Source organism: Protopterus annectens, chromosome 1.part1 (assembly GCF_019279795.1).
Source record: "Protopterus annectens isolate FY-2018-M chromosome 1.part1, PAN1.0, whole genome shotgun sequence".
Taxonomy (NCBI): Eukaryota; Metazoa; Chordata; order Ceratodontiformes; family Protopteridae; genus Protopterus; species Protopterus annectens.
In genome coordinates this window covers 1680700624-1680713807 of record NC_056726.1, presented here as the reverse complement: position 1 = coordinate 1680713807, position 13184 = coordinate 1680700624, and the positions used below count along the sequence as shown (strand labels likewise).

The 13184-nt window shown below is 44.7% G+C and overlaps 1 protein-coding gene across 1 annotated transcript in view; it reads right to left on the bottom strand.

Annotated features, from left to right (window-relative positions):
• Nucleotides 1-13184, bottom strand: part of CEP85 (centrosomal protein 85) — a 2011196-nt gene that overhangs the window by 1176951 nt on the left and 821061 nt on the right. The window lies entirely within an intron of this gene.

Genomic DNA, 13184 nt, shown 5'->3' with positions numbered 1-13184 from the left:
TAGGATTAGTCCTCAAAGATACTCTGTCTTGATGAAAAATAATATAAGGTTCCACAGCCATAAGAGCTTGTAACTCTGAAACTCTCCTGGCAGAGGTTAGGGCTAACAGAATAGCTGTCTTCCAAGATAAAAACTTGATGTCAGAAGAGGCAGCAGGCTCAAAAGGAGGCAAGGTTAGTTTTTCCAAAACATAGTTGAGATCCCAAGCAGGAATGGGAGGAGATCTAGGAGGTCTTAAGTTCTTAGCTCCTCTGAGAAACTGTCTCATGAGCTGGTGGGAAAAGACTGGAGGGTCTGTATTATAATGAGCAGAAATAGCAGAGGCATGTATCTTAATGGAAGAGAGAGAGAGACCCTTATGTAAGAGATCTGTCAAGTAAAGTAAAATTAAAGGAATGTTTGGAAGAAGAGGATCAGAATCAATCCTTAGCCTGCATCCAGGAACGAAATATTTTCCATTTTCCTGCATAAGATTTTTCTAGTGCTAGGACGTCTGGCTTCTAAAATGACATCCATAACCTGCTTGGGTAGGAAAGAAGAAATCAAAGGCCCTGGATTAACCAGACCGCCAGGCTGAGAGTTCTGACATGAGAGTGTAGAACCTGACCCTGATGTTGGGACAGAAGGTTCGGAGACTGAGGTAAAATCCAAGGGGGCTCCAGACACAGGTTTTTTAAGAGTTTGGTACCAAAACTGTCGAGGCCAATTTGGGGCCAGCAAGATCATCATCTTGGGCTTGTCCTGTTTCATCTTTAATAATACCCGTGGAAGAACAGGAAGAAGCGGAAAAGCATATCCCTAGAGGTTCCTCCAACTAAATGATAGGGCATCCACTTTCCAAGCTTCTTTGTGGAAAGTCCTGGTGCAAAAATTCTGTAGTTGATGACTGAGATGGGATGCAAAGAGGTCTATGTGAGGACATCCCCAGACTGCTGTTATCATCCTGAATATTCTGGTGTCCAGCATCCACTCGTGTGGATCTGAAAGGTTTCTGCTCAGACTGTCTGCCAGGAAGTTTTGCTTCCCTGGAAGAAACTGAGCTTGAAGGTCCAGATTGCAAGCTAGAGCTGTGTTCCATAGATCCATGGCTAGTCTGCAAAGGGGGTAGGAATGAGATCCCCCTTGCTTATGTACCACATAACTGTGGTGTTGTCTGTCCGTGTTAGTAGTTGTCCTGGTTGTAGAAGATTCTTGAAGGCCATTAGAGCTTTCTGAATGGCTAACATTTCCTTTAAATTGATATGCAGGTGCTTCTGATCCTTTGTCAGAAGGCCCTGCAGGCAGTTTCCCTGAAAATGGGCTCCCCAAGCATAATCCGAGGCGTCCGTGGTTAGAATCTGAGTGGCCGGAGCCAGACAGAAGGGTTTCCCTTTGTTTAGAGTACATGCCCTGGACCACCAAAGAAATTCTTTTTGAAGGCAAGGCAGGATGGAGATCAGTATGTCTAAACTGTGGCAATGCTGAGACCATACACTTTTTAGGTACCACTGTATTTTCCTCATGTGTAGTCTTGCATATGGTATGAGAAGGATGCAGGAGGCCATGTAACCCAAAGCCTGCAGGAATCTCCTTGCAGATAGCTGAGTTAACGTTGCCAAGGTCTTGAAAGTTGAAGCCAGCTGTAATTGTTTTTCGGATGTCAGAAATGCCATCTGGGTTGTGGTGTTTAGAAGAGCACCCAGAAAAGTTATCTGTTGTGAGGGTGTCAATTTTGACTTTTTTATGTTTACAGAGAATCCCAGGAACTTGAGGAGGTTCTGTACAAATTCTAGATGCTGGAGTAAGACATCCTTGCTGTCTGCTTGAATTAGACAATCGTCCAGATAAGGGTAAATATGAATTCCCTTGAGTCTGCAGTAAGCTACTACTGGAGCCAGGCATTTGGTGAAGACCCTGGGTGCAGTAGACGATCCAAAGGGCAGCGCAGAGAATTGAAATTGCCTCGATCCGGCCTTGAACCTGAGGTATTTTCTGCATTCCTGCCTGATGGGAATGTGTAAATATGCCTCCTTTAAATCCAAAGTCACCATCCATGCATCTTTGGACAGCATTGGAAGTAGCTGCTGTAGAGTAAGCATCTTGAATTTTGGAATCTCTAGAAAGGTGTTCAAGACTGACAGATCCAGAATGGGTCTCCATGAGTTTTGCTTCCTGGGGACTAGAAAGAGCCTTGAGTAAAAACCCTGTCCCATCTCTGAAAGTGGAACCGGTTCTACGGCTTTCATGGCGTAAAGAGCTTCCACCTGGTTTAAGGCCTCTGTCCATTGATGTTTTGGAAGGTCTGGTCATCCGCTTGGCCTTGGCAGGGTACGAAAATGGAATTTAAAGCCACATCCAGAACCCACTTGTCTTGGGTTATACGAGTCCAATTTTGATAAAAAAGAGAGAGTTTTCCTCCGAGAGGGGCTTCCAGGCAAGAAGTTCCTGCAGCCCAACAGAGGGAGTCATTGAGTTTGTTTCCTATGGGTTTGTGACCTGTCCTCTCCTCCCCTAGAGGTGGAAGCAGTCCACTGTCTTGGTCTATAAGAAGCTTGTGTTTGAGGCCTTTCTCTGGAGCGTCTATATCTACCCCTCTGAGGCCTGTCTGAAGTGGGAAAGGACCAGTTTTTAGAAGGCCAAATCCTGCTAAATCTTGGTGGCTGTGCTTGTAAGAAATCTTTAACTGTTTGCATGGATTTCGCCTTATCCTCCATCTTTTTAATCACCTCTTCAGCTTTTGATCCAAACAAAACATTATGCTGAACAGGAGCATCCAATAATTTAGCTTTTACTTGTTCTGGAAAATTTTGTTCCTTTAACCATGCATGCCTTCTAATGACTGTGCCGGAGGCAGCAGCCCTACAAGAAGCCTCCAAGGCATCAAATCCATAGTGTAAACCATGCTTCCCAACCTGTTCAGTGGCATGCAATAAGTCATGTAATTCCTTATCATCTGCGCAGGCAGAAATGGAAGTAAGCTTTCGTTTTAAAACAGACAAGAGAAATTGCTGGTATTTCAGCGTATGAAACTGACAGTTTAAAGCCCTAATGGACAAAGTAGCAGAAGTGTACACTTTTTTGCCCCATCTTTCCAAAGATCTAGAATCCTTTTCAGTGGGAATGGGATTTTTGGCAAAAGCGGCCTTAACTCCCTTAAGACCCTGAGAAATGGTTTCAGGGTCAGCAGAAGGGTTCTTGTATAAAAACTGGTGGGAATCAGGAACCCTGTAATATCTATCAGGCTTAACAGGAGCAGGAGGAAAAGAGTCAGGGGTTAAGTTAGCCTCCGAAAAAGCATCATCCACAATATCCAAAACAGGAGGAATAGCCAGGGGTCTATGTTGGGGGAGAAGAAGAAAATCCCTTAGTCTTTTCTTAGATTCTGAATACTCCTGTCCTTCCCAGTGGAAATGTTCCCTCATTTCATGCAAAGTTTCCCCAAAAGAGAAATCCTCAGGGGGAGAAGCTGAAGGAATGGATTCCTCAGCATCAGAATCCTCATAAAGAGGGAAAGAATATTCCTGGACAGAAGAAGAAACTGAAGAAATAGAAGCCTGATCAGAGGAATCATAATAAACATCCTGCCTTGGCCTTTTATCTGGAGGGGGATGAGAACCCCTAATCATAGTAAGTAAATCCTCCGCCATCTTGAGTAACTGTTTCTGTGACTTGGGAGCCAGTTCAGAAGAGGCCTGTGTTGCAGTCTTAGATTTAGGAGGAGTCTTTGCCTTTGTCTTTGCCTTTATTAGAAGCTGAGTAGGCTGGAAAACCCCTTCGGAAGCCGGTACCTGCACAGCGGCTCCGGACCCATCCGAAGGTCCTTTAATAGAAATATTTTAAGGCCTGGTTGGCTCCTCATGAGAGTCCGTTTCAGCCATCGGTTCTGAAATGGCTGACGACAGGGGCTGCAAAAGTGTCTCACTGACGACAGCCGAACCTGAAGCTGGCTCCGCTTGTGTGCTATCATCAGATTTGGACCTCGGAGGCCTGTCTTTATCCTTGCGACGTTTGTGAACTCCGGAACCGTATCCGACGACATTTTGTAGTTAAAGCGCCTACCGAAGTAATGAAAAGCAAAATCGTACCTTCGTTTAATTGTACGTTGATTGAATCTAGCACAAAACCGACAACTAGCTACGCCGTGGTCAGGGCCTAAGCAAGGAATACAGTAAGAATGAAAATCCTTACGAGGTATTTGTTTCCCACATGAAATACAATTAACTTTTTCTGACATCGGACTGGAGCAAGAAAAAGTTTCCCCAATGGGGTACTTAGCTTTGAGTGGAGAAGAAAGTCTTCGGACTGAAGTGTATCAGAAAAAATAGTCAGCAGTCAGCCGACCGGCACTTGCAAACTGCTATCACTGCACGGCAAGAAAGACTGGAGAAGATGGCGTCGGCTGTCAGCTTTGTACTCCTGGCGCTCTGACGTCAGGGAGCATGGTTGAACAGCCGACACCGGACCCAGGCTTTGGGATTCTGGCCGACTGAGGACTGCCTGCCGGCAGGGGAGAACCCTACAGTCAAGACTGCAACAGTGAAACACGATGAACATCTGAAGAAACCAAGCTGTCAGCTTGAGGGTTACAATGTTCAGATGGATTAATCCCTCTGGATAAGAGAGAATGTCTGGAGCTGGGTCCAAAATCCAAGGCTCTTGAATCAGATAACGTCAAAGAAAGGGGAACCATATTTGTCGAGGCCCATAAGGTGCAATGAGGATTACTTTGCTCTTCAACCTGACTACTTTCTGCATAAATTTCAGGATTAGAGGAATTGGAGAAAAAAAGCATACAGCAGTCTGGAGGGTCAAATGTGGGGAAGAGCATTTCTCTCAGTAACTCCCCCGGAAGGGGCATCAGGGCAAAGTAGTTGCTGCACTTGTTTACGGGAGAGGCAAATAGGTCATAGCAAGGCTGGCCCCACTGATGGAAAATCCTTTCCGTCACTTTTGAAATGAGAGACCACTTGTGAGGCTAGAGAATACACCTGCTTAGTTTGTCTATCGCACTGGAACTCCCCGGAATATGCGTTGCTATCAAAAAGCGGTTGGAAGAGATCAACCAATGCCACACACCGAGAACTTCTCAACAAAGGGTATATGAATTGGCTCTTCCCTGTTTGTTGATGTACCAAACCACTGACATATTATCCGTCTGAATCGCAATTGTTCCTGAAGGAACAGCAGTCTGAAAGGCTTGCAGTGCTAAAAGCAATGCCCTTAGCTCCAATACAATGATATGCAAGTTGGCCTGTGTGGGGTACCAAATGCCTTGGACAGTTTTGCACAGATAATACCCCCCACCCCATCTGGGAGGTGTCTGTGGTCATTATGGCTTGGGGTTGTGATGGAACAAAAGGATGGTCTAGAAGAATGTCTTTGGAATGCATCCACCAAGCAAAATCTTTTCTGCAAAGACTGGTGATCAAATTCACGTCTGACATGGTTTGCTGTAACACTGACCATCTACTGTAGTATTCTCATGTGGTATCTTGCTAAGGGAACTAGAGTTATAGCTGCAGCCATGGAGCCCAGTGCTTGAAGGACTAGAAAACGGTTTACTTTTCTGTTGCTGATTAGCTTCTTTACCTGAACTCTGATTTTCTGTAATCGCACAGGAGGAAGAGAAGCTGTGGGAGTTTGTGTATTGAGAAGAGCTCCTATGAACTCTAAATTCTGAGTTGGGGTCAATTTTGATTTTTCGTAGTTTATAGTTATTCCCAGATAAGAGCAAATGTGGAGTACATGTTCTCTTGTTTCTATCAACTGATGCCTGGATGGAGCAGTAATGAACCAATCGTTCAGATACGGAAAGAGTCGGAATCCTTGCAATCTCAAGTGAGCTGCTACTGCTGCCATACACTTTGTGAACACCCTGCAGGTGTGGTGAGACCAAAGGGCAGAACTCTGAATTGAAATTGACTGGCTCCCAGACAGAATTGGAGGACTTTTCTGGATCGTTTGTACATCTTTACATGGCAATATGCACTCTGAAGATCTACTGAGCACATCCAATCGCCTTTTTCCAAAAATGGAAGAATGGACCATACTGTGATCAACTGGAATTTGGTTTGACAAACTGATTTGTTCAGTACCCTTAGATTCAAAATCGACCTCTAGACCCCTGTCTTTTTTTGGCACTAAAAATAATCAAGTATATTCTGGACTCTCTCTGGTCTGGTGGGACTCCTTGGATGATGACTCTTTTTCTAGCAGTTTTTGGATTTCTAGAACTGCTTGTTCCCTCTGATTGGGTGTAACGTCAGGGATTTTCTTGCATACGGGAAGAGGAAGGGAAAAGGGAACTGTATAACTCTCTGCACCCAAGCATCTGATGTTATTTATAGTCATGCATTTTTGTGCAGGGATAAGCATCCCCTGATTGCCGCCAGTGAAAGACAATCAGGCTTCCTTTCAGAACAGCTGGTAGGACTTACCAGAGGAAAAAAAAAATCCCTGAAACCTTGACCTTGTGGGCCACCTCTGCCATGCATGCATCTTCCATTAAAGTTCCCCCCACTGCCCCCGGAGGAACTACTTCCATGTGTGTCCTGAACAGGCCCATGGGACTTTTTGAACATTTTTCCACTGTTTCTCTGATTTCTAGAGAAAGGTCTTTGAGGAGTGGAAGAAAGTACAGTTGTGTACACTTACCATAAATGTAGATGTTCAAGTGTATTCACTGTTGCAGTCATTACATTTGGGTAATCTGCGGGCAGGTTGCCCTCAGTCGGCCGGAATAACACAGTCTTGGGTCCTGTGTCGGTCGCTGTCCCTTCTTCCATAACGTCAGGTCGTCAGGGGTGTAAAACATGCAGCCGACGCCATTTTCATCAGTTTTTCTTGCCCCAGATGTCAGGTGCTCCTCAAATGGGGAGCAAAGTATATATGTGTGTGTGTGTATATGTGTGTGTGTATACATATATATATATATATATATATATATATATATATATATATATATATAAATATGCATGTAATTTAGAAAGTACAGTTTTGTACCTACCATAAATGTAGATGTTCGAGTGTTCACACTGCTGCAGTCATTATACTTGGGTTATCCTGCCGTCAGGCGGTCCCGCAGTCTGCCTGAATTCCAAAGTCTTGGCCCGGCATCGGTTGCTGTTGCTTCTTCAATTACGTCAGTGTGCCAGGGGTATATAAGATGCATCCGACATAATTTTCTTCAGTTTTTCTTGCCCCAGATGTCAGGTGCCCCCAAGTAGGTAGGCAATACATATTGCTAATCGAAAAATATACAATAAAAACAATACCTTCAGACATCAGCAAATACACCCCAAAGGTTGTATAGGACAGAACGGTATAGATAAGTCCAGCTAGTTCAGACGGGATGGAGGGAGGGTAACCTGGACTGCAGTAGTGTGAACACTCGAACATCTACATTTATGGTAGGTACAAAACAGTACTATGTTCATCATGTTACACTGCTGCAGTCATTACACCTGGGTAGAATCCCAAAGCTAAGGTTGGGTGGCTGGTCTATAAAGAGTTAGGATTGGCTATGAGACCCTGCAGAACTGCAGTGGCAAATCCTGCTCTGGATTTAGAGTAAAGAGGCAGGTGGTAATGCTTGGTAAAGGTGTGCACTGAACTCCAAGTTGCAGCCTCCAAAATTTCCTTGGTAGGTACTCCTGTGAGAAAGGCTGTTGCCCTGGTGGAATGTGGCCTAATGTTATTTGGGACTGATTTTCCATGCTTAGTGTAGCAGTACCGAATACAGTGTCCTATCCATTTGGATACAGTCTGCTTTGAGATAGCCTTGCCCTGTGATCCTGCAGCATATGCTACAAACAGTTGCTCAGTTTTCCTGAAAGCCTTTGTTTTGTCCAAGTAGAAGCATAGCTGCCTGTGTATGTCCAAAGAATGCAGAAGTTTCTCCCCTTTATTCTGGGGGTTTGGATAAAAAGTTGGCAAATGGATGGTTTGGTTAAGAGCCACACTCGATACCACCTTTGGCATAAAGGTAGGGTTTGTCCTTAAAGATAACCTGTCCTGATGAAAAATTATAAAAGGTTCCACTGCCATTAATGCCTGTAGCTCTGAGACTCTTCGTGCTGAAGTTACTGCCAGGAGCAGAGCTGTTTTCCATGATATAAATTTTAGATCTGCTGTATTGGCTGGCTCAAAAGGTGGTAGGGTCAGTTTTTCCAGAACGAAATTGAGGTCCCAAGTTGGTGTTGGTGCTCTCCGGGGCGGTCTTATGTTTTTAGCCCCTCTGAGGTACTGCTTTAGCAAGGGATAAGAGAATAAAGGAGGATCCGTGTTGTAATGTGCCGAAATGGCCGAGGCGTGGATCTTACTTGATGAGAAGGCTAGGCCTCTGTCCAGCATCTCAGTTAAGTATTGCAAAATCTGAGGAATGTTTAGAACAAGAGGGTCAAGGCTTTGAGCCTGGTTCCAGGCGCAGAATCTCTTCCATTTTTCTGAGTAAGCTTTCCTGGTGCTAGGCCTCCTGGCCTCCAAAATGACATCCATAACAGCTATAGAGAGAGGTGTTGCCTGTTTGACTAATGTATCTGCCATGCAGTCAGGTTTATGATTTTGAGCTGACCATGCAGGATCTGATTGTTTTGTTGAGTCAGGTGTGGAATTTGAGGCAAAATCCATGGTGGGCCTTGAGCCAAGTTCCTTAAGATAGGGTACCAGTGCTGGCGTGGCCAGTCTGGAGCAATCAGGATCATCTGTGGTTTTTCTTTTCTGGATTTTAGTAGTACCTTTGAAAGGAGAGGCAGTGGTGGGAAGGCATAAACTTTTAGGTTTTTCCAGCTGAACAGAAGAGCATCCACTTTCCATGTTTGTTTGTGATAAGTCCCTGTGCAGAATTTTTGTAGTTGGCAATTCAGTGGGGAGGCAAAAAGATCTATGTCTGGGCATCCCCACTTTTGCGTTACCATGCTGAAGATTTCTGGATTCTATTTCCATTTGTGAGGGTCCATGATATTTCTGCTTAGATCGTCTGCCAGAGTATTTTTCTTTCCTGGCAGGAATTGTGCTTGCAGGTGAACTTGATAAGTTAGAGCTGTGTTCCACAAGGTCATGGCTTGCCTGCATAGGGGGTAAGAATGAGTGCCCCCTTGCTTGTTTATGTACCACATTACTGTGGTGTTGTCTGTCTTTAGTAGTAAATTGTCCTGGATGTAGAAGGTCCTTGAAAGCTGTTCGGGCATTTTGAACAGCCAAGATCTCTTTTTGATTGATGTGAAGATGCATCTGGTCTGTGGTCCACTTGCCCTGAATGCATTTTCCTGCCATGTGTGCTCCCCAGGCGTAATCCAAAGCATCTGTTGTTAGAGTTTGCCTGGCTGTGGGTTGGGCGAAAGGCTGACCCTTGTTTAGGTGACATGCCTGTGCCCACCATCGAAACTCCTGTTGTAGGACAGGGAATCATTGGTATTACTGCTTCTAAATTGTGAGAGTGTTGAGTCCAAACACTTTTCAGGTACCATTGTAATTTACTCATATGCAGTCTGGCATATGGTATTAGTAGTATGCAGGATGCCATGAATCCCAGGGCCTGCAGAATTTTTCTTGCAGGGAGATGGGACTTTCTTTCCAGTAATTGAAAACATTGAGTTAGTTGAACTTGTTTGTCTGGTGTGAGGTAAGCCATCTGGACCATTTTATTTAAGCTGGCACCCAAAAATATAATCTATTGCGAGGGCACTAGTTTTGACTTCTTTTCGTTTACTGTGTACCCTAGAGAAATTTGCAACCTTTTTACAAATGCCAGATGCTGTAGAAGAATGTCCTTTGTCTCTGCTTGAATGAGGCAGTCATCCAGGTATGGATATATTTGAATTCCTTTTTGTCTGCAAAACACAATTACTGGTGCCAGGCACTTTGTGAAGACCCTGGGCGCAGTAGATAAGCCAAAGGGCAGTGCAGAGAATTGGTAGTGCATTGTACCAGCTTTGAATCTGAGGTATCTTCTGCAATTCTGTCTGATAGGGACATGCAGGTATGCCTCTGAGGTCCAGAGTAACAAGCCAAGCCTTCTTTGCCCAGCATGGGAAGAAGCTGCTTAATGTCAAAACTATGAATTTCGGAATATCCAGGTAAGTGTTGAGAATTGAAATGTCTAGTATGGGCCTCCAGGCCTTGTCCTTTCTGGGGACCAAGAAGAGTCTTGAGTAAAATCCTTGTCATTGTTCCTGTTGTGGTACTTTTTGAATAGCTCTCATGTCTATGAGGGCTGAAATTTGTTTTTGTGCCTCTGCCCATTGATTTTCTGGCATGTCTGGCATTCCTTTTAGCCTTGGTAGAGTATGAAAGTGGAATCGGTAACCTTGAGACACAATATTCAGGACCCATTTGTCTTGGGTGATTGTTTGCCAGTTTTGAAAAAAAAGTGCTAGTTTTCCCCGTAAGGAGGCTTCCAAAAGGGACGTGCTTGGCATACGAAGAGGAAAGTCATTGTGACTGTTTCCTGAAAGGTAGAGACTTGTCCTCACCACATTTTGGGGTTGAGGTGCCCCACTGTCGTAGTCTGTTTGAGCCTTGGGGTTGAGATCTGCCTCTTGGGCATCTGTATCTGCCTCTCTGTGGCCTGTCTGACACTGGAAAGGACCAATTCTTTGTTGGCCAATTTCTGCTAAACCGAGGTGGCTGTACCTGTAAGAAATCCTGGACTGTTTGCAAAGATTTAGCTTTATCCTCCATTTTCTTTAACACCCCTTCTGCCTCAACACCAAAGTATCATGCTGTAAAGATGCATCCAATAATTTTGCCTTAACATGATCAGGTAAACTTTGTTCTTTTAACCAAGCATGTCTTCGAATCACAGAACCTGTAACTGCGGCTCTACAAGAGGCCTCTAAAGAATCAAAACCACATTGCAGAGTATGTTTTGCCACCTGTTCAACTGCATGCAATAAATCATTTCTTTACAATCAGGAGCTTCTGAGCTTGCAAGCATTTTCTGTTTTAACTGAGCCATTAAATATTGTTGGTCTTAAGCATGTGAAACTGGCAATTTAAAGCTCTTACTGCTAAAGTTGCAGAAGTGTATACTTTCTTCCCCCATCTATCCAAAGCTCTGGAATCTCTGGCAGAGGGTACTGGATTTTTTGCAATGGAAGCCTTAACCCCTTTTGGACCCTGGGAAATAGTTTCTGGATCAGCAGAAGGGTTTTTATAAAGAAACTTGTGAGAGCCAGGGACTCTATAATACCTATCTGGCTTGGCTGGAGCAGGGGGCAGAGAGTCAGGAGATAAACGGGATTCAGAGAAGACATCATCCACAATATCTAGCACTGGCGGAATAGCCAGGGGCCTGTGTTGAGGCAATAAGAGGAAATCCCTGAGCCTTTTCTTGGATTCTGAGTAATACTGGCTTTCCCAATGGAAATGCTCCCTCATGGTATGTAAAGTTTCCCCAAAAGGATAATCTTCAAGAGGAGAGGCTGAAGGAATAGATTCTTCAGCATCAGAGTCCTCATAGGGGGGTAGAGAGTATCCCTGGTCTGATGAGGAATCAGAGGAAATGGAAACCTGATCAGAGGAGTCGTAGTCTGCATCCTGCCTAGGCCTTTTCTCAGGAGGGGGATGGGAACCCCTGATTAGAGTAATGAGGTCTTTGGCCATTTTAAGCATCTGTTTCGTAGGCATGGAGGACTGTCCAGGAGAATGCTGTACTTGTTTCTTTGTCTTTAATGGTACCTTTGTCTTGGCTGTTGTTTTAATGGTAAGTTGTGAAGGTCTGAAAACACCCTCAGAAGCCGATGCCTGCTCAGTGGCTCCGGACCCATCTGAGAGATTAGTTTCCGTAGGCCCAATACCTTGAGTTTCCAGAGGCCTAGATGCCTCCACGTGGGAGTCGGAAGCGGCCTGTGGCTCTGAGGTAGTGGGTGTCAGGGGCTGCGAAAGCGCCTCACTGAGAACCGGCGAACCGGCGACTGGCCTAGAAGAGGTTTTTCATCGGTTGTGGACCTCGGATGCCTGTCTTTATCCTTGCCTTTGCATTTTTTTGGTACTGAGGTCGTCGGCTGATCCAACGGCATTGTATAATTGACCCTTCGGCCAAAGTAGTGCAAAGCAAAATCAAAACGTCTTTTTATAGTGTGTTTGTTAAATCTAGCACAAAACCGACAACTAGTGACGTCGTGATCAGGGCCTAGGCATGGAATACAGTAAGAGTGGAAGTCCTTATGAGGTATTTGCTTCCTACAAGAAATACAATTAATTTTTTCTGACATCGGTCTGAGGCAAGAAAAAAGTTTCCCCAACGGGTACTTAGCTTTATTGAAGACTTCGGATCTGAAATTCGACTTCGAAAATCTCAGGAGTCAGCCGACCGGCACTTGCGAGCTGCTTCTGCTTCGGGCACCGCACGGCAAGAAAGACTGAAGAAAATGGCATCGGATGCATTTTATATACCCCTGGCACACTGTCGTCAGGGAAGAAGCGAAAGCAACTGACGCCGGACCAAGACTTTGGAACTCAGGCCAACTGCGGGACTGCCTGACGGCAGGATAACCCAAGTGTAATGACTGCAGCAGTGTAACACGATGAATATCACAAAAAATATACCTCCAAATAAAAGTAAACAAATACAACAAAAAGGCTTTTGAGCACAGTAACAGAAAGAAGAGGTATAAAAAGAGAAAAGTAGCGGGCTGGTGGGTGGATAACTAGGACTGCAACAGTGAATACACTCAAACATCTACATTTATGGTAAGTGTACACAACTGTACTATGTTCTTTGTGTTTCACTGTTGCAGTCATTACATTTGGGTAGAATCCCAAAGCTATGGTCGGGAGGATGGAATTATATAGCATTAGGAGCAGCTATAAGGCCCTGCAGGACAGCAGTGGCAAAGCCTGCTCTGGATTTAAAGAAAGGTAAATGGTAATGCTTGGTGAATAGGTTCATAGGTTGGTACTGGGCTATCTGCCCGAAGGCATATATTAGCCTAGCCACGTTGTGCGGTATTCACCGCCCCTTTAGTAGTTCCCTAGACCCTTGTACTAGCAGCTAGTACCCTTGGCCCCTATATCTAGTAGTGCTGTTGGTGTGATCCCCGGTGTGAACTTTCTGTTACCCATCCACTCATCAAGGTTCCTCTTGAAGAGTGATAGTGAGAGGCTCTGTTATGTAGATCGGGACCCTGTTCCATAGTAAGGGAAGTCTCTGCGAAGGGAATCTATCGCTCCAGCATGTTCTATTCATTGTTGTGTTGAGGTTT